Raw genomic sequence first — 21,005 nt, 5'->3', positions numbered from 1 at the left:
TAAACAGCAGAATAACAGCAGTTTAGAAGCGTAAATGGATATGTAATAAAAGCTTGTCCCAACAACCGTCCCAACAGCCAGTTATTGTCAGTGCGAACCACAACCCGAGCCAGGTTACAAAAACAAACGTTAACACTAAAGTTTGAAAGACAATAAGAAGACCCAATCTTGATACCCGATCCAGGTTGAAACTGAATCAAAAACAAATTCGCTATAAGTTTGCCAGATTTGTTTGTATTGAAGCTAACTAAAAGTAAATTGGTAGGCCCCTCGCACGCACCTAGTACTTCTATTAATAGAGAACACCTGGTGCAAGTTTGATCAAAGTAGTCGATCGCGTTCATAAATAACGTCAAATGGAACTCGAAAGAAGAAAAAATATTGTGCACAAACACCTGGAAAATCCAGAGTGGTCCGGTTCCAAGCTGGCTGAAGTGCTGAAGATGCCGAAAACAACAGTTTGTGGAGTGCTCAAAACCTACAAGGAAGCCCTGAGTGTGGAAAGGAATCAGCAGACCTACGAAAAAAACGGAACCAGGGATTGTCAGCTACGCAGCAAGGTGTTGAGGTGCGTTAAAGGCAACCCGGAGATGTGACCAGAAGGTACAACGCCAACTTTCAAACTGTGCGGAACATCCTTGCCAGGGAAGGATACAAGTCGTACAAATCCAGTAAGCATCCGAACCGGCACATGAAGCAACATTCCGTGGCCAAAAAGCGTGCAAGGAACCGTGTTTTGACGAAACACAAGGGTTGCACTTTGATCAATGACGAAACATACGTCAAACTCGATTTTAAAGATAGAAAACGACGGTTTATTCTTCATCAAGTTCCTTGATGAAGGTAAATTCAACGAATTCTGTAACCACGTGGAAAAGGTCTACGCCTTCAAGTATGACGACAGTTCAAAGACGCCAGTCACTCTGGTCATGGCCAGTCGCATATTTCGCTATGTGCGAATCTTCAATCTACCTCCCGAAATCGATGACAAGGCCATTGCTTTGGTTTTGGGACAATTTGGAACAGTCAGGCAACAGGTGAGAGAACGCTACCCAGCTGAATATAATCTGAGTGTGTTCAGCGGTGTGCGTGGTGTTCATATGGAGATTGCTAAGGAAATCCCAGCGAACATATTCATTGGACATTTTCGAGCGCGGATTTATTACGATGGTTTGAAGAATCGCTGTTTTTATTGTAAGGAAGAAGGGCACTTGAAGGCGAACTGTCCTAAGTTGGCAGCCGTTTCTGCTTCCCACGGTGGAGGTGCACGGTCATACAGCACGGTTACTGCTCACGGAAAACCAGTACCCACGCCTAACACAACCATACCTCCGCTAGTGGCCAACATGCAGACTCTGACCAGGAAGAAAGACGACAAATCGAACGAAATGACACCCAGCCCGAAAGGAGTACAAGAACCCCAGCCGGAATCCAGCGAGAAACCGGAGACAACCGTGGAAGAACAACCCAAGGTAGATGATAAACCGGAATCGATAGAGATCGATCCGAAGCAAGGACAAAAGCGAGCAGCTACATCCCCAGAATCGACGAAAACAAAAAAACCAACGCGAACAGATGAGAAACAAACAGATGACAGTGAGAAAGAAACGGAAGGTCCCTTCCTTACTCAGAGAACCAAACGGAACAGAAAAACAGGGCATCAGCAGGTAATTGAAACAATAAGCAACCGTTCACAATCAAAGAAAGGCGCGTAAGTACGATGCAAACTGTTATAAATATTGAGCACGAATTTAATTTGAGAGAGTGAGTGCTTATTAGAGTAATGGTATTTCTACGAACGGTATGTACAATTAATATCAACGCTATTAACACGCTTGTAAAGAAGTCTCTTCTGAGAGATTTCGTATGGAATAACGATATTGACATCGTGTTCTTAAGCAAACCCCACACGGTAAGAAATATTGTCAATACTTACAAGTATTGACAATAATATTGATGATGTGAATACAGAAATATTGTCAATACCGATGTATTGACGTCAATATAGAATATATTGACAATACGATTATTGTCAATACAAATAGTCGTGTAGGGTCCACTTTACAGGAGGTGGCTTTTGAGGATTTTGGGTTTCTCCCCTCTCATGCCGCTATCGTCAATATAGGGACTGAACACAAGAGCACAGCTATTCTTGTGAGAAAAGCGTTAACTTTGAAAACGTCATTATGAGTTCCAATGGACGTATAACGTCAATAACAATAGATAAACAAAATTTCATTAATGTTTATGCAGCATCAGGTTCAGGTTATAAAAATGAAAGGAACATAATGTTCACTACTGATATTATTCCGCATTTATCAACCAACAAACGGAATGTTATCGTAGGCGATTTCAATTGTGTTTTGTCTAGGGTGGATTCAAATAGTAGAAATGCAAATATTTGCACAGATTTGGAAACATTAGTTAATACACTGAGGATATACGACGTAGAGATGAAAAAAAAAATGAAAACCAACTTTACTTTTATTCGAGGTGATTCCAAATCCCGATTAGACCGGTACTACGCATCAGTAGAATTCATCGATGAAGTACGATCGATTACTACAAAAGCAGTTGCTTTCTCCGACCATCATGCTGTAATGGTGAAATTTCAGGTACCTGATAGCATTTCGCTCCACGTTCGTGGAAGAGGCTATTGGAAAATAAATCCAAGTCTCCTTTTTAATGAGAATGTATGTGATTCTCTAATACGAAGTTTACTAGAATGTAAAAGGAACGGTATGTATCATAACGATATCAATGTGTGGTGGAATGAATACGCCAAACACAGAATTTCTAGATTCTTAAAAAAATCAAAGCTTTCTTTTAAATCAACAAACACATAGAGAGAAACAATTTTACTATGTATGTTTGAATGAAATTATTGAAAAACAGTCGGCAGGCGAAGATGTTTCCACTGAAATGTGTTTCGTAAAGTCCAAATTAATGGAAATTGAAAACAATAGGTTATCAAATTTAGGAATGAAAATTAGCTCGAATTCTCTGCTGCACGATGAAAAAATTAGTTTATTTCAATTAACATCTCGAATAAATAGACAATCGAAGAGTACAGACTCTTGCTTAATAGTTGATGGTGTTACAACGTCTGATCCTAGTGTATTGAAGAACTACTTGTTTTCACATTTTAGTAAGGTTTTCCAATCAGATAACAATGAAACTGAATACGAAGAGATTCTTGGACACCTTACAGCCAAGATGTCTAATGAAGATGGAGCTGATTTGGTCAGGCCTATAGAAAAAACTGAATTAGAGACAGTTTTAAAAGAAGCTGCCAAAAAGAAAACCCCTGGTCCAGATGGGCTGACTTATGAATTTTATTTAAGATTTTCTGAATACCTCATTGATGATTTGGTGGTACTCTTCAACAAATACTTGGTCGAAGGTGTGCGTCCACCTATGAACTTTTCGAAGGGTATAATAACCTTGATTCCAAAGAATGGTAATCCACATGATATAGCTAATAAAAGACCAATAAGTATGTTTAGCAAATCGACTACATCCCTTATTAGATAAAATAATTGGACCTGGCCAGACGGCATGCAATCCGAAATACTCATGCGTTGATAACTTAAAAAAAAACTGCGTAACATAACCATTCGTGCAGGACAGACCAAAAGATTCAAAGGGCTTCTTCTAAGCCTTGATTTAGAAAAGGTCTTTGATAGAGTTAACCATGCGTTTCTATGGGCGGTGCTTGAAAAATTTGAATTTCCAGTTTCCTTTATCAACTGTCTTAAAAACCTTTACTGTAATGCAAGTTCCAAAGTTCTCTTCAATGGATTGCTAACCAATGACATTCATGTTAAGTCTTCAGTACGCCAGGGGTGTCCTACTAGTATGGCACTATTTGTTCTGTACATAGAACCGCTTATACGAATGATTAGTGATAATATTAGAGGCTGCTTCGTGGCCAATACTTTTATAAAGGTATTAGCCTATGCAGACGATCTCAATATTTTTATCCTCAACGATCATGAGTTCGACACGGTTCTGGAGATCATCAACTATTTTAGCATATATTCTAAAATAAAATTGAACATCCATAAATCGCATTATATGCGGTTTAACAATTGCAAATCTGGACCGCACCAAATTCAAGAACAGGACAGTTTAAAAATATTAGGTGTAATATTTCATGCAAAATATCCATATACAGTAACAAATAATTATAATTCAGTGATTCGATCAGTTAAACACTGCCTTACAACGCATTCCAAAAGAAATTTGAATTTAATACAAAAAGTCTGGGTTCTAAATACTTTTATACTATCGAAAATATGGTATCTAGCACAAGTTTTTCCACCCAACAAAAATCACCTGGCACAAATTAATACAAGTTGCTGGATGTTTCTTTGGAATCGACAAATATTCAAAGTTGCTCGCAACCAGTTGTTCATGGATACGAGTAAAGGGGGCCTCTCCCTCATTGACCCTTACCTTAAAAGTAAAGCGTTGTTCATTAAAAATGTATTATTTTCCGAACAAGCCGATGACACAGTTGATCATTTCATGATGGCTCAAAAGAACAACACCTCGCTAACTTTAAACAGTCGCGAATGGCTATGCTATGCCGATACAATTGCTAATAATCTTTTGCTAATTTTAACAAAACTAATGTACAGCGCTATGCTAAGTGAGCGTAATCATGTTATTAAGATAGAGATGGAAAACCCTGACATACAGTGGGATATCCTGTGGGAAAATTGTAGCAAACCTTTCCTCTCAACGAATGCTAGAGAAGGTCTTTACATGTCCTTGAATGATATTGTTAGCTCTAAAGTGAAGCAATTTAGGAATAGAATTACAGGGATAAATACTGATACATGCGAATATGGACAGTTAGATACTACAGAGCATCGTATAAAGAAATGTATAGGATCAGACCAAATATGGAGTTGGATTCATAATTTGATTAGAAGAAGATTGAATTTAGTGTATGATGACCCAGAAGAAATAATAGGAATAAGTATCAATGAAAAGAGTTATAAAGAGAAAGCAGCATTATGGCTAGTCGGCGAAGCAATCGCCTTTAATTTGAGAAATTTTGGAAAAAATAGAATGTATAAGTTTCAAAATCATATTCGCCAACAACGGTGGAACAATAATGATGCAATGAAGAAACATTTTAAAAATTGTTTGTGTATATTCTAATAAATTTATATAATTAAAAAAAAAAAGTAGCTTCCCGGTGTGGTGCGACAATGCAAGCACAGCCTTTTCCCACGTTTCAATTCTTCCAACATATGGTTGCAATACACTTCTTGGTGCCAATCGATAAATCATTGACACCACACAAAGTGCATCGCACCAAGTTAACAACGCAAGCAAAGAGTCAGATTACGGACCGACTTGCTAGCCCGATAGACCACCGTGCGACCAGAACCACTTTACACACATGTTGCATTCTTACTATGTACATGCAACTCACACTAGGGATCAAGTAGTCCAGGCACCTGACAATTACATAGCATATGTGTAGACGTAGTAGTAGAAATAAGCAGGGTAGAAACAAGCTTTCCAAAATTGAATAAAGTATTATTCAACAGTACTCGAAAGTGTTCGGAGGCATTATTTTTCTAGCCAGGCCGTGATGACCGCCACACCGGTCAAAAGTTTTAAATCGCGACTGGACGTGGGGATGTGCTGGAAAGATTCAAGTTCGTGTTTGCCGACAAGTTTGCGAAGAAGGCCATGATTTGGCAAGCGATTTTCATCCTGGACGATGACATTCCAAGTTTACATCGAAGAATACCAGAACAAGCGTGTATTGCCGTTCATCCGCAAACATAGGGACAAAGTCATCTTTTGGCCCTATTTGGTCAGCTGCCACTACTCCAAGGTGGTTCTGAAAAGGCATGCTGCCAACAAGATCGATTATGTCTTCAAGCTAATGAATTATTCGAATTGACCGGAATTCCGATCATTCGAAAAACACTGGGCAATTTCAAAGCAGCGACTTATTGCTTCTCCGACTTCGACAGTTCTGTTCATTTTGATTTATCAATGACGCAAGAGATTCGCGGAATCCCAGAGCATCATCGTTCCATGATTGCTCCGTCAATTTTCGCTGCAAAGTTTGGCCAAGTTGATTCCGCAAGATCGTTCTTCACAGATGGATCACTAATAGAGGCGTCCGCTGGTTTTGGTATTTATAACGAATTTCATAGCGCCTCTCGAATGCTTCATGCTCCTTGTTCCGTATATGTTGCTGAACTGGCGGCAATACATTATACGATAGAAACGATCGCCTCACTTGCACCAGATCATTATTTTATTTTTACGGATAGTCTCAGTTCTGTCGAGGCTATTCGCTCCATGAGGCCGGTAAAGCACTCCTCGTATTTTCTCATGAAAATACGAGAGCTTCTAAGTGCTTTATCTTTAAGATCTTTTGTCATCACCTTTGCATGGGTCCCATCTCATTGCTCGATTGCGGGCAATGAGAAGGCGGACTCGCTTGCAAAGGTGGGCGCCATGGAAGGCGATATTTACGATCGACAAATCGCCTACGACGAATTTTTCTTCATTTATCGTCAACAGTCACTCGCCAGCTGGCAAAATAAATGGAGTGAAGGGAGTTTGGGACGATGGTTGTATTCAATTATCCCTAAGGTGTCGAAGTGTCCTTGGTTCAAAGGTTTGGAGGTGGGTCGAGACTTCATTCGTGTGATGTCTCGCCTCATGTCCAATCACTATTCACTAAGCGCTCACTTGTTCCGTGTTGGGCTGGAGGACAGTAATCTCTGTGAATGTGGACAAGGTTACCAGGACGCAGATCACATTATTTGGTCATGTGCTGAGCACCGTGGAGTCAGATCCGAGTTGTACGATTCCCTTCGGGCTCGAGGTAGACAACCTAATGTTCCAGTTCGGGATATTTTGGCTAGACGCGATCTGGAGTTTATGCAACTCATATATGTTTTCTTGAAGAATATTAACCATAGATTGTAAGTTTGATTAACCTTGTGTTTAGTTTGTGTTTTGTATGTGTGTGTGTATTTGTTTTTTGTAGATTTGTTTCTGTAATAATTGTATAATTACAGAGTTGATATAACGTCGATAGGATTAAGTATTTGTTTTAGAAATAGTGAAATTTTTTAATCATAAATCATATTCCAAATCTCCTTTTCCCTCTCCCGATCCAAACAATTGTCATCCACTAACCTCGAGAAGACCGCGAGTAATCGGTTCCAATCCTTTAATTTTAGATTTAAGACATTTATAATGTATAAAGAAAATGATAACTTGGCTCTGTAAAGTTTATTCGAATGAGCCTGTACAAATAAAGTAATTAACAAAAAAAAAAAAAAGCAGCGACTTTGACGAGTCAAGGACATCCAGCAAATGCGGGCAAAATCGAAGAAATGCACTGATTCCGTGTCCGTTTCCACTGTGCGGGCGCTGATGGGCTCCATTAAGAGGAAGGTTCGAGATTTTGTTCGAAATGGAGAAATGCAACCATGCAACCAAGTTTGATGTTTTAATAAAAGAACTGTAAAGCAAACATTAATGAACTTTTTAAACTTATTGAATCACGAATTACAGGTCTTTTTGTGTGTACCAATTTACTTTTAGTCAACCTTTGGAGGTTGAGGAAAGGTTGCCTCAGATCGTATAACGTTTGAATACTGCTTGATGCTGCTTAAATGAAATGAGTAAAGCGTTTACATTGTGAAAATTGTTAGTTGGGTAGTCCACAGTTCACAATAACATCGGGACATAAATCGTCGTAGCGTTTTTACAAACCGTTAAGCCTAAAAGTTGAATTAGTTTTTTTTTCCAGGAAAACGAGTACTTTTGTGAATTTTGTATTTCACATCTAGGAGCAAGACGGCTGTACTCAGAGTTAATATTTTCACAGCGAGCAAATTTGAGTAATTCATAGGGTTTTTGATCTAATTTCCGTCCTACTAAGCACAACCCGCACTTTACTTCTCTTTTCTGAACGAGTTTAAACAAAAAATGATATATTTCTGTCAAAGATGACTTTCAAAGTTATTCACCTTTCCATACGTACCGTTGGATTTGATAAAGAGTCACAAATTATTGAGATATTGTTCAAAATCTAATACTGCTTCTTGATTCTAAATTCGTTCTACGAGTTTCAATTCCGTCCTAACGCATTGAAACGCCATTAGATTTTCTTCGTCCTACGGATGAACGTAGAGAAAGGGGATTAGCTAGGAACGCTTCTTTTGTTTTGAGAACAATGAGCGTAAATATTCATACAATGCGCTCTAACAGGATTTATGTTGTAGCTAATGAACTAACGCATAGAAACAAACCTATTATTGATTTGTGCACGTCATTGATATTATTGATCTTTTCTGATCGATAGAACGGAAAATGGGCGATTATGACGAAGTAGCGCTCTACTCTATTTACTCAAAAGTGATCAAATTCTAGTTTGAATTGTTATGATAGAGCAGTAAATTTTTATATGTGACTAAACAATGATCTTTCCAATAATCTCGGTTTAAACTTTATGAAACTCGGTTTAACTCCTCAATTTTTATTTCTCTCCAAAGTCGCAAGTGAAACGCGATGCAAAGGAAGAGAAAAGCTACAATCAAAAACAGTTTTCATTCGCGAGCAATACAGTCCTGGAATCATAAAGCGGTAGTCTTTGACGCCTCTGCTAAAATGTGCATCATCAATACGTTAAATTATGTCAACTCCACATTCACTTGAAAATCCCATTATTATCATCCTAAACCAATGATAAGTATACACAGATTTTGCAGGCTGCAACACGGATTTTTTGGATAGCAATCCGGTATGTAATGTTGTTAAATGACGAACGTAGATTTTCCTCGTCAAACGTCTTTGCTTGACAATCGTGGAATGCAGTCTAAACTAACAGGTTGCTATGTCACCGTGCACTGAATATTGAGCAACTCGAGTTACTCAGAGTTACTCAAAATTTACTCCAATATTACTCATTATCAAAAGCTGTCTCACCCCTTTTTCACATAAACTGTGCGTGTAGTACACAATCGTAGTTTACATTTGGGCTCAAGAGCCACACGCTTCATTGGATACATTTTATACCAATTTAAAGAGTATCTGCTACCGATTACTCGTTTGTTCCGGAATTAATAGGCTTATTTACTGTTTCAGACAAACAACTGCAACAAAAATGCACATTGTTCTCTATTTTGCTTGTTGCATTTTTTCGTGCCTGCCTGGAGTGTGAAGAATCGTGTTAGGCGTTTCCGATTTCATCCCGCTCGCAGATTCGTGTTTACATCATGCCTTCTATTTTGTTTTCCTGTGCAGCTCATGGAAATGAATAGGGAAAGGAGGGGCATAGTGAACATCCCACACTTTGGCTGTGGATCTCCAGCTGCATGAAACAAGTCAACTGGTGGTAGGTTCAATATCATTATGATAATGATCCTACCACCAACCAATCTGTTCCGAACGGTCGGAGGTCCAAGCTGGCGATGATGTTCCCACCTCTTACCCCTATAAAGGGTTGAGCTGGGCGATTTGTCTTTAAGATAATTAAATATGACATTTTAACCAGGTTAACAAACAAAATCGAACTGGCTACAGTTACAGATATAAATTCCTTCTAGAGTTTACAGTTGCATCACAGCGATATAAATGTGAAAAAGCTTAGGCGTCCACCTCTTAGTTTGCCTTTTTGTCCACCTAAAATATTCATAAGTATTACAAGCGATCAATAGTTAATGAACAATCAACAAAGCATCCTATTACACTAGCAACCCAGCAATCTAATGCTTTCATAATTTTCAGCAATGTCAGGAATGCTCACGAACCCCTGACATTCAGCGGAAAAACTTATTACTAACTCGAGGTATCTTCCAAATAAGCTTCAAAATTACATTGTTTTATCAAATGCACAGGATACCCACTAGGTGGGGTTCACTATGCCCCTCTTACCCCTAGCTAGATTAAAATAATTATTAAATTAAAAACTATGAAAATACTGCTCAACTTTAAATCAATATGCATTAAACTATGTGTCCTTATTTCAGCTTAGCACAAACGGCTTGAACATCAAAACGAGCGAATTTACAATCTAGGTATATAAGAACGTAAAAATAGCAACCACACTCAGTATCGTCTGTTGAACTCCTCCGGAAGAAATATTACTTCCCGTCCGGAAGGAAGCCAGCCGTAACCTTTATCCGTTCTGACTCAAATGTCACACTCGCTTGGCTCTTGTCTTGTTCGATGGTTTTATTTGTCGCTGTTTTCGGAACACATTTACCCTCATTCACGCACGCACGTCCGCACTCACTCACGAAGGCTCACGCACGACCGGGGTGATTACACAAGCCATAAATCTTGGAGGATGTGTATCGGCTGGCAACAGACACATCCGGTCTGTGGTTTGAAGGTGGATGCAAGGAACACGACCCCAAAAGGAACGCCCGGAGCCCAGCACAAGGGGGGGCAGGAAAAAAGTCATCCCATAAATAAAAGTGACAATATTTTCCCACTGTTTACCCTGTAGCAAACGCACATTCCGGTGACGCTAGTGACGGTTGTGGTGGTGGTGGTGGTGTATGTGCTTGCCAACAGCTTTTTCGGGATCGTTTTCTTATCCACACAATCACCATACAGCACGTTCGATATGGGTGTATGCTTGAGGGATGTTTGCTGTTAAATGTTTGTGGAATCTGTGTTTCCCCAACAATATCCTTTTGTTTGCAAGGACAAAGATGTCTTACGGGAGGGGCCTCGATAATGGTCTTGGGGGATTTTCAGGTTCAGTGGTATGATTTATACATAAATTGAGCGACCTGGCTGTGAAACTATGCTGATTTGAATGACTTTTTTTGTTTATCCCAAATTAAGTATACTTAATATGTATTCCTTTTAAAGGTCACGAAAGAGATATCCATTCTCTCTCCTTCTTGCGAGTTGCCGTTTCAATTCGAACAATGTGTTTTCGGCACGTTTCGACCTCGATTCCTGAAATGCGTGCCAAGATATGTGACTGGAGAGCCGAAACAAAAAAAGCACTCTGGAACGTGTAAGGAAAACGATAGCCAGGCGAGATGAGAGATGGCTTTCATTTATTCAAAAGATGTCTTCATTTACGTGACCCGTGTCGAGGAATCATGAGTTAGATTTTTTTTCGTATTTCCTACACAGTAGTGGTTCGTTTATTGAATGAATAATGGTTCATCTTGTACTATATGAATGAATCTGAATGGGGTGAATAAAGGGTGGAATGGTATAAAAATAGTCAAACATGATTAACTGCGCACTGATCATGTTATTATATAAATGTTCAACCTTTATTTCTATTTGAAGATCAATGACTATACAATTCAGGAAAATTATTTGATTAGGCTTCCAATTTTCCAAATGCGAACTGTCGGGCTTTACGTTTCACACGTTCCATCAGAATTTGTACCGCTGTTGTAATTGAGTGGAACAGTTAAGTTTGTCCATTGCTTTATTTCAACTGTAATTAATAAACCTACATTAGTTTCCTTTAGTCAACAAAGGTAATTTAATTTGTTAAAGGTAACATATTTATACTACAATTAAGCTATGTTTGATTGTGAGCGATATTTAGCGTGGGAAAATTTGTAAATTGTAAGTTTTCTACAAACGAATGTGACCTAAACTAACCCAGAAATAAATTTTCAACTTTGAAGCTGCGTTTTAATAACTTGCTTTCAAAGGTTTAATTTCCATCCCGTTACGAAAGTATCTTCCGAGCAGTACCATTTACCAAGAGATAATTGATACTAACGTTGTGATATTTCCATTAAAAGCAACTGATTGTATCATGGGAAACTTTCTTCCTTTAAATAACATACAATACATATTCCACTGCAGTATTTTTACCAGCATCTATACTATTTATTTTTATATTTATTGAAATTGCACCGACGAAAAAAAGGCATCCAAAGCACGACCGCATTGTTGACGTAGAACTACGAGATTATTTTGCTGTTCTATTCAATAATATATAAATGACAAGATAAATGGTTAAGAAATTTAATTGAAAATTTGAAGCCCTTGATATTTTTCACGGATGTTCCCTGGAACTTTCATTAGAATTCACTTGAAATTATCATTCTTATTCCCTCGGAATCAAATACTCTCGGAATTTATTTGAAGTTCTCATAAAGAGAGTTCACATATTCATTAGAAATTAGGCTGTAATCCTCTTTACAATCGTCATATAATTTCACACAGAACCACCTAATAATTCTACTTCGAACTTAAACAATTGACTTGGCGTTGTAGTCAAAACTCTATAAACAATACTTACAAAAACTCAATTGGAATTTGTATCTTACAATTATTTTCTCTAGAATTCATTCTAAACTTTCCTCTAAATTCCTTTGGAATTTTTATCAAAATTATCGAAAAAGTTCTTCAAAGTTGTTGTATCCGGAAAATCTAGTAGTTGAGAAGATTATTATTTTCCAAAGAGAGGACGAAGTCTATTTTTTCCCGGTTCATCTTCGAAATTCACGGACATCGCCCGGTGATTTAGAATTTCCGGCTTTTTCCCGATTTCCCGGTTCACAGGTCACCTTGTGTCTAGTATACAAAAGGTCTTATCCATCTGAATAACGTTACTAAAGATAGCAATCTCCTATCTAGTCAAAACACAGAAAACGAAACTAACTCAGAGGGTAAGTAATTTTTGCTCATTCGTAAGGATACATTTCTAAAAGCGTTGGTCACTCAGAGCATGAGTAACCGACGTTAAAGTGACTCACTCTCTGAATAAGATTCGTTTTTAGTAAAGCAAGCCTTTTGAATCAAATGTTACAAGCGCTGCATGGTGAGTGAATTCTGAACTAAGAGGCCAATCATGCGATATACAATATACAATATACAGTATACAGTATAGCTCCGTTGGTGCCTGAGATCAATCCCAGTCGGCACCGTCGGGATATTCTGTGGCATAAAATCTCTGATCACGGAAGGGAAGTAAAGCCATCAGTCCATGAGCTGATGGGTCAATAGGTAGGTTCCAGGTTTACCCAGTACGGAAAACAAATCAAGGAAAAAAAACGTGAAACTCAACATGTTCCATTCAATTTAATACCCATGCCCAATAGACCAATACATGAAATATATTTTGGAGAATATCACCCTAATAAACAAATACCGTAAACGAACTGTATCCCGAACGGATAAGCTATCCCACAAATAGTTTGCATGATACCCCTATCACGTCGCTCTGTTGAGACGACCGACTTCCAGTTCCAGTAGATTGACTGCATCAGAAGTTGTTTGTTGTTTCCCGTGCAGTGTGTCCACATCTTTCTTCAGTTGAGACTTACTTACCTTACCAATCAGACTAAGGCCTTGTTGTCCTCTGCTGTCCGAAGAAGTCGTCTCCACTCTACTCGATCCATGGTCACACTTCGCCAACCTCGTAGTCTGCGAAGGGTCCGCAAGTTGAATTCTACTTGGTCGATCCACCTGGCCCGCTGCGCGCCTCTTCTTCTTGTTCCTGTTGGGTCGCTTTCTAGAACCATTTTCACTGGGTCGTCGTGCGGCATTCTTACGACGTGCCCAGCCCACCGTAGTCGCCCAATTTTTGCAATGTGGACGGTCTTCCTGCTGACGCTTCTTCCTTCGGAAAACCGAGTTTTGTCTGTTCCGCGCTTGTCTGTATCGCTCCACATTCAATCTCGTGCGGTGTTGCAGCATTCTCGCCCGTGCTGCATTCTTCTCCTCTACTAACAGTTTGCATTCGCCATCAAACCAGTCATTTATTCGGTCCGGGATTGCAGTACCTAGTGCCGCTGCAGCAGTACTACCTATGGCGGAACGGATTTCCCTCCAGCCATCTTCAAGAGAAGCTGCGCCAAGCTGCTCTTCCGTGGGTACTGCAACTTCCAGCTGCTGCACGTAGTCTTGGGCAACTCCGGCGTCCCGTAGTTGCTCAATGTTGGGTCGCGGCGTTCAACTTCGACGGGTGTTATGATCCGTTGAGAGTTTTGACCGCATGCATACTGCAACTAGGTAGTGGTCCGAATCTATGTTCGCACTGCGGTACGTGCGGAAGTTGATAATGTCGGAGAAGAATTTCCCGTCGATTTGAACGTGATCGATTTGGTTTTCTGTGTGTTGGTCAGGTGATCTCCAGGTGGCTTTGTGGATATCCTTGCGGGGGAAAAAGGTACTTCGAACTACCATTCCTCGAGAGGCTGCAAAGTTCACGCATCGTTGGCCGCTGCCGTTCGATACGGCATGCAGGCTGTTTGGCCCGATTGCTGGTCTATACATTGTCTTCCGTCCTACCTGAGCGTTCATGTCGCCGATGACGATTTTGACGTTCCGTTGCGAACAGCCGTCGTACACCTGCTCCAGCTGCGCATAGAATGCTTCTTTCTCGTCGTCGGGTCTCCCTTCGTGTGGGCAGTGCACGTTGATGATGCTGTAGTTGAAGAAACGGCCCTTAATACTCAACAATCGCATCTTACCCAGCACTACAAAGCCAGTTTCCAGCTCGTTGGTGGTGCCACAGCTCTGGTAGAGAGTAGCCGCTCGATGCCCGCTTTTCCATACCTTTTGTCCCGTCCAGCAAAGTTCCTGCAGTGCTACGACTTCAAAGTTGCGTGGTTGAAGTTCGTCATAGATTAACCTATCGCAGCCCTGGAAGCCGCGCGATTTGCAGTTCCATGTTCCGAGTTTCCAATCGTAGTCCTTATTTCGTCGCGTAGGTCTGTGCCGATTGTTCTTTCTTCAGTATTTGCAACTTTATGTTTTTTTCCAGGGCGGCTTGTTGGGCCTGCCCCAACCCCCTGTCTCGCCGGGGGACCATCGTGCACAGCTCTGTTTAGAGTCCCACGCTGGCACTAGGACGGTGATCATCCGCTCCTAACATGTAGAACAGACGCCGTTTTGAGCCGCACCTTCATGGTGAACAGACGCTCGGGTTTGGTGAAGCATTTCCTCTATCACCGTACTATGGTTACCGCGCCAGTGTTCGCGTCGCACCTCTTCACTTTGCTATTGCCAGACTGGCAACATTGCCCAGGCTACGCCACCCAGCTGTGTCGATGTTTTAGCTGGTAGTCTTTTGTTATCATATGACTCGGGGAGGTGTGAAGTAGGAACTTGTGAGGACCAGGGCTAGGTATTCCGCTCCTTCCAGGTTGTCAACTCACTTTTTTTGAGCCCAGTTGAGACTGGTCCTCCTTAAAAGACCTAACTTCACCCAACAGGGAATCCAGTTGTTCGGACTGAAAACTTTGGAATATTTCTATATCACAGTAGTCTTCACGGCGTGCAGCTCTACTCGCGTTTCTGGTACCTCAGATAGGACGTTGTGTAGCTCCTTCAACATCTGCATCGCTGAATTTCGGATTGATTGTTGGCAAATGAATTTGTGAAATATTTCATTTAAACACGCATATAGTGATAGATGTATGGTGTATTGTTGATCCTCGATAAGCCAATGGATCACTATAGTTACCAGATTAGATGTGACAAACTTAAGATATGCTATCCACATTTTGAGACTTGTGTTGGCCGCGATAACGTTGTGAGTGCAACACCACTTTGAGCACCAGATTTCACCGATTTTTCCAAAATTCCTTCACTTTAGCGATTAGTTATCACATGCTTGATTGATGGTATATACAGCCATGCAGTGTAGTCAATTTCTGACCTTCTATAACGAGCTCCAATTCAGAAAGACTGATATTTATGTTAAATTGAAGCCCAAAGCAAACTGCACTACCAGTTGTTACACCGTTCTAAGAGAGTTAATAACCTAATAGATTACTTAAAAGACTGATCGGTTTTGATTTTCTATTGGAGAAAGTATCGATTCAAATGGATTCAAATATATGAGAGAGAAAAGCACGTTTTACACTCGTTTCCCATGGAGTCTTTCTTAATGAAAATGATATTAAAACAAACATTTTGGAATACCCGAAATCTTCTCTATTTCAAAGAAGTGACTTTTCTCGTCATTTTGAGATTATTACCGATATGATTCATCTGGTGATCCAGAATATTTTGTTTCTTGACACAAAAAAATTAAGAGAAAAGTAACCCATGAAAACAAACGCTCAAATAGAGCCATATTTTGTATGAAGAAAAAATCCGCCGATGAAACATTTCAGTAGTGGTCTCAAAATCAGTGCTGCAAAATTTCGACCATACTGGGTGATATTGACAACACAGCTTTCTTCGCTCACTCAAACTAAAATCGATCTTCAAGGGATATCGTGTCAATTGTCAGTGACAATGATGTCAGTAATGGCCATGTCAAGGGGTATTCAACTCTGCACACCATAAGCTGTGCCGCGAGATTTATAGGTGCCAAAAGCTATGCCAATCGCTGTGCCGAATGTGCCGATCAAGGTGTCAATACCAATCAAGGTGTCAATATCTTATGAGTTTGGCAACCCTGAAGTAATGACCTTTGTGATTGTGTTTTCATTTTCAATTTCTTTGGATGTTCATGGCAAACATTAAGTTTCATTATCATTTGAACGTGAGCGGAGTGGGCTGTGGAAGAGGAACTGGAAGCCATCTAACCTATACGGTGTTCCATCATATTCGACATGGCCAAAAGAAACGTGTGCAGAAACGAAGGTGTATCCTGATTGATTAAATTCCCTACAGCTGCCTGTTAAATGATCCCCAACAAAATCAAAACCAGAACTCAAACCGAGAAGTTCAAAGAAACAACATTCTCGAACTAGTTCATCTGATCGACTCAGAAGTACGTGACCTCGAAGACATCACCCAAGCCTATCGTGTTGCTTATTATGATGTCTCTTACCACCACTCAATTAAAAAAACGAGTTTAAGCCTACCAAGTTCCCGATCTTATGTTGTGTGGTACCTTTCACAATGTAGTATCAATGAAAACCAATGATAAATGCACCACCGATGGAAACCATCAAATATCCTCTCACTCCCCATACCAGTCATACTTCGGAAATGGTTTGTGATCCAGATAAGCTTCGCATTTGCAGTTCTACCAACAGTTCTACTGCAGACAAGACCTTGAGGATGTTGTTGCTCATCTGCACGCCCATGGTCTGCAAAATGACTGGATCGTTGATGATGGGTATATGCTTGATGTCAGACTCACGGAATGGAATGTAATTGATTGATATGTTCCTATTAATTCTATGCTATTACGCTAAGGCAACTCTATATAGGCTCAGATTTGATGAAATATTTGAGGTTAACGTATTGACATCCCCCAGCAATACAGGGACTTCTATGGACATCCCTATAAAGTCCTTTGAATTTCCCATCGATGTCCATATCCAATTGAAACCAATGACTGGCAAGAATTGCTGAGGCAAAACGATGGAGAAAACGAGTTAATTCCCATCCTGGAAGACCCTTTGCAAGACCTGGATATGAGACTTTTTTTTGTTTATTGTTTATTCTGGATAAAAATCTTGTTAAACATGAAAAATCCTCACCTCGCCGTTCGCATTCCATACCGTACCGTCGAATTGGACGACCAAATCTTCCAGACATTTGGCCAGTCGCAAGAGGTAGCCCATTTCGGCCGTCTTGTCTGTCGTATCGACCGACCATAATGTCGAAGAACTCTGTTGGTGTGAGACCCGAATAGAAGCTGTTCTGGACGAAACCAGCTGGAAGTCTGGCTACGAATCGGATGAGATGTGTTGGCTTTGAGATGATTCATTGTGCATAAAATACTTACAGATTTTACCTTGGAATTTTTAGAAAAGTGGAAAGGCACGATCTTCGAACCCAACGTCAATACTCGACAGTGATACCGTTTTATATTATAATGTTTATGACCTATTTGTCAACGTGTGCCCTAGCGTGCCGTACTGTGCTTCGGCACAGTGTGTAGAGTTGATTACCCCTTGGGACATGTACAGTTTTATATATTTGTACCGAAATGATTCGATTTAAGAAACATAAATCCATGAAATTCACCAAAATGAACAACCATCAACGTCCTTAACTGCCTGGCTAACAAAAATGTGACACAGAATGCAGGAAATTACACTTTTTGTTGCCAGGTGAATTTTTGTCGTTGATGAAACTATGAATGAGTTTTTGACGAAAGTTTATTTGAGAGTAAATTCTTCCAGTGACAATGTCAATTTATTTTTTGTTAATATCGCGTGGACCAACAGATTTACTTGCCTTGCGAAAGAAGGAGTGATCAGATGTTTTATGCCTCAGAAAATCCCGGCGGCGCCGACTGGAATTGAACTCACGCCTTTTGGGGTGACAGGTAATCACGTTTACGACTACGCCACCACCGGCGCCCTAGAGTTTAATTTAGTAGGTTTACTTTGTTTTAAATGCTTTACGTTGTACAACGGCGCGAGTACTGAAAGGTTGAGAAGTCTGGTTTGAAGAAAATCAGTTACTTTAAAACATGACTTTGGTGTACTTCAGAGCCCTTAAATATGTTTGGGCTTCCATAATCGAAATTTCGGCCATGTCTGGCACATTTTCAACTAACAATTTTGTCATTTTTCTCTCTTGAATTGCGCCAAACTGACCGTAGCGATAACAGGTTTGTTGGCTATTTCTGTAGCAAACACATTTTTACAGCATTTGGACAACTAGAACCAAACTTAGAGGGATATAAGTGAAATTTAAAATGCTTCCATAGTAATTCCAACACAAATTTGAAACCATTTGCGTGACTTCTAAACCTTCATCAATCAACACCATTTTTTGCACAGACTCATATTTTGGGGTTAAGCAAACTGGAGGGAGGCCTATAAGAAATCTAACAGATGCACCCTAATATGCACCTGTAAAGAAAAGCATTTTTCCAAGATTGAAAAAGAAAATAAAATTAAAGGGCTTTAAAAATGCAACATCCACGATATCAATAAATTCACTACATCCCCATTTTTACAAAATATTGCTGATGTAGTAGGTTCAAATAAAGTTTAATAGCAGTCAATTGTCATTATATTGCATTTAGTGGGCAATTAGCAGTCTTGGGATACTTGGGCAGATTCATGAATTGAAAAAAAATCTTTGCAATGAGAAATCGGTTTGACATGATATCGAGCCATTAAAAGGCTTTATTGTTGAAATCAAATGCATGCATACAAACCAATGTAAATAGGGAAATGCTTTCCGGAGAACAACGGGCTGGTGCTTTTTTCCCAAGTGAGTGATTTTTATTGGAAATTTTACGGTTCGTATAATTCAGTTTAAAAATGAAAACATGATTTATTAGGTCGACGATTTCAGTAGCAATTGCCTTCTAGTGCAGACGGCCCATGTTGGAAGGAGAGTGGGTTAGTTGGCTGAGAGCTTTACGAATGGATTTTTCTTCGGTTTCCCCACAATTCGAGCCTTTCATCCGCAGTCAGTTGGTGCGAATTCCTTTTCGCAGAGGAATAATGATTTATGGCAGTACTGCTTACCGGATGTGCATCTTCTTGGGAAGCAAATTGTTGAAAGAAAACATGTTTTGAAATGAAAAAAAAAATATTTAAAAGCTAGTCCAGTCTTAAAGTTATTTTGCTTTTAAAAAAACCTAAAACAACACATCTCTTGTGAAAAAAATATATTAAGGGAAGCAGAGTCCGCTTGCTGTATGTGCTTATAATTTGATTTTCGACAACATAAAGCACGCGTAAAAGGCAACAGTCATTCCTTTTTGTAGACCCTACCAAACTGGAAGCTCAACTCGGCTCATATAGCGCCAAGCAAAAAAGCTGACTCCATCTGCTGCTGATTCTCATGTCGCTCTTTATAATGAGATTAGGTCCGATTTCGCTACTGGAAGAAGTTGCTGTTCTGCTGTATTATTCAAACGAATAAAATTAGATTTCCAGATTGAAATATTGAATCATTAAAGCATTGTGACCTTTTCTAAATTTTAAAGCAAGAGTAACAAAACATCATCCATCTACTACTAGAAGTGCTACCATCCTGAGTATCCTGGGCAATAAATCTTACACAAAAGCGCGGGCAAGACTATCAGCATCGCTTACAAATCATCGACTCCATCATTACCGCAATTGCTGACCATTGCCTCAGAAGAGACCGATACCATTGTTCGCGCTAATGAACGCACAGGAAGCGGAAACGCGCTCTGCCTGACTGAATGATTAATCGGAGATCTCGCAAGCGCTTGTGATTCGAGTCGTCGGCGATGTTTACTTAACAACCAGATCAATTCAGTGTAGTATTGTGGTCTCTGAGGTTGGATACGATGAACGATGGCGCTTGGATATTGAAGAGATGCTTGCAAATGTATCCATCCAGATTTTCCAGTGACCAATCACTGCTTTACAAAGCACAGAAATAGGCCACGTAAAGGCTTCCTTTACAACTGTCATTATCATCGACCGCAGTGGTTCGTACTTAATGGCAGGATGTCGATATCAATACGATTATCCTGTTTCTGCTCCTTCATCCATCCAGCGCAAAGCTGCTTTTAGCAAAGTGTGCTATCCCATCAGCGTCGTCGTCGTCGTCGTCGTCGATTCAAATGAACTTCCGCCGCCTGTATTTGCTAGCACACAGTGAATCCTTTGCTTCGCGTGATGCTGATTACAGTGGCTCTTGTGTGCTAATTAGCCGGAAGTTCATCTCGCAGTTACTCCAGGATGTGAATGGTCATTGATGATGATTATGACTTATTGCCATAACGATTGTGAGGTGCTTTAGCGAACTTATCGTGTCTCATGATTTATTCGAGTGGTTTCATTAGGTGTTCCACTCAAATGATGTTCCTAAAGTATTCGCATTATATAAAGAACATCAAATTCTACCAGCAAAAATTTCATCCCCGTCATTTGAAATGAGTTAGTCCCCGCAATATTAACACAAAACGTGGTATCCAAAGCAAATGCTATTTTATGTACTTACACAGTGTAGAAAACTTTAACATCGGAGGGGAGCAAAATTCCGATCTAATAAATTAAACTCCGAACCAAGTGCGAGAACGAACGACGACGTGTCCCCTTCCTCCACTTCACCGGATCCGAACGACTTCTGCTTTCTGCCAACTACTAATCCTTTCCAATGGGAAA

At 40.0% G+C, this 21,005-nt stretch overlaps 1 pseudogene; it reads left to right on the top strand.

Annotated features, from left to right (window-relative positions):
• Window positions 1-443: 443 nt before the first annotated feature.
• The window catches only part of LOC135717190 (uncharacterized), a 30,072-nt pseudogene continuing 9,510 nt past the window's right edge, over window positions 444-21,005 (top strand).

This window comes from Ochlerotatus camptorhynchus, unplaced genomic scaffold (genome assembly GCF_037179485.1).
Source record: "Ochlerotatus camptorhynchus isolate MF236.1 unplaced genomic scaffold, CSIRO-AGI_Acam_v1.1 ptg000052l, whole genome shotgun sequence".
NCBI classification, from domain to species: domain Eukaryota; kingdom Metazoa; phylum Arthropoda; class Insecta; order Diptera; family Culicidae; genus Ochlerotatus; species Ochlerotatus camptorhynchus.
The sequence above is the reverse complement of the archived record's forward strand: the minus strand, read 5'-3'. Positions and strand labels throughout refer to the sequence as shown.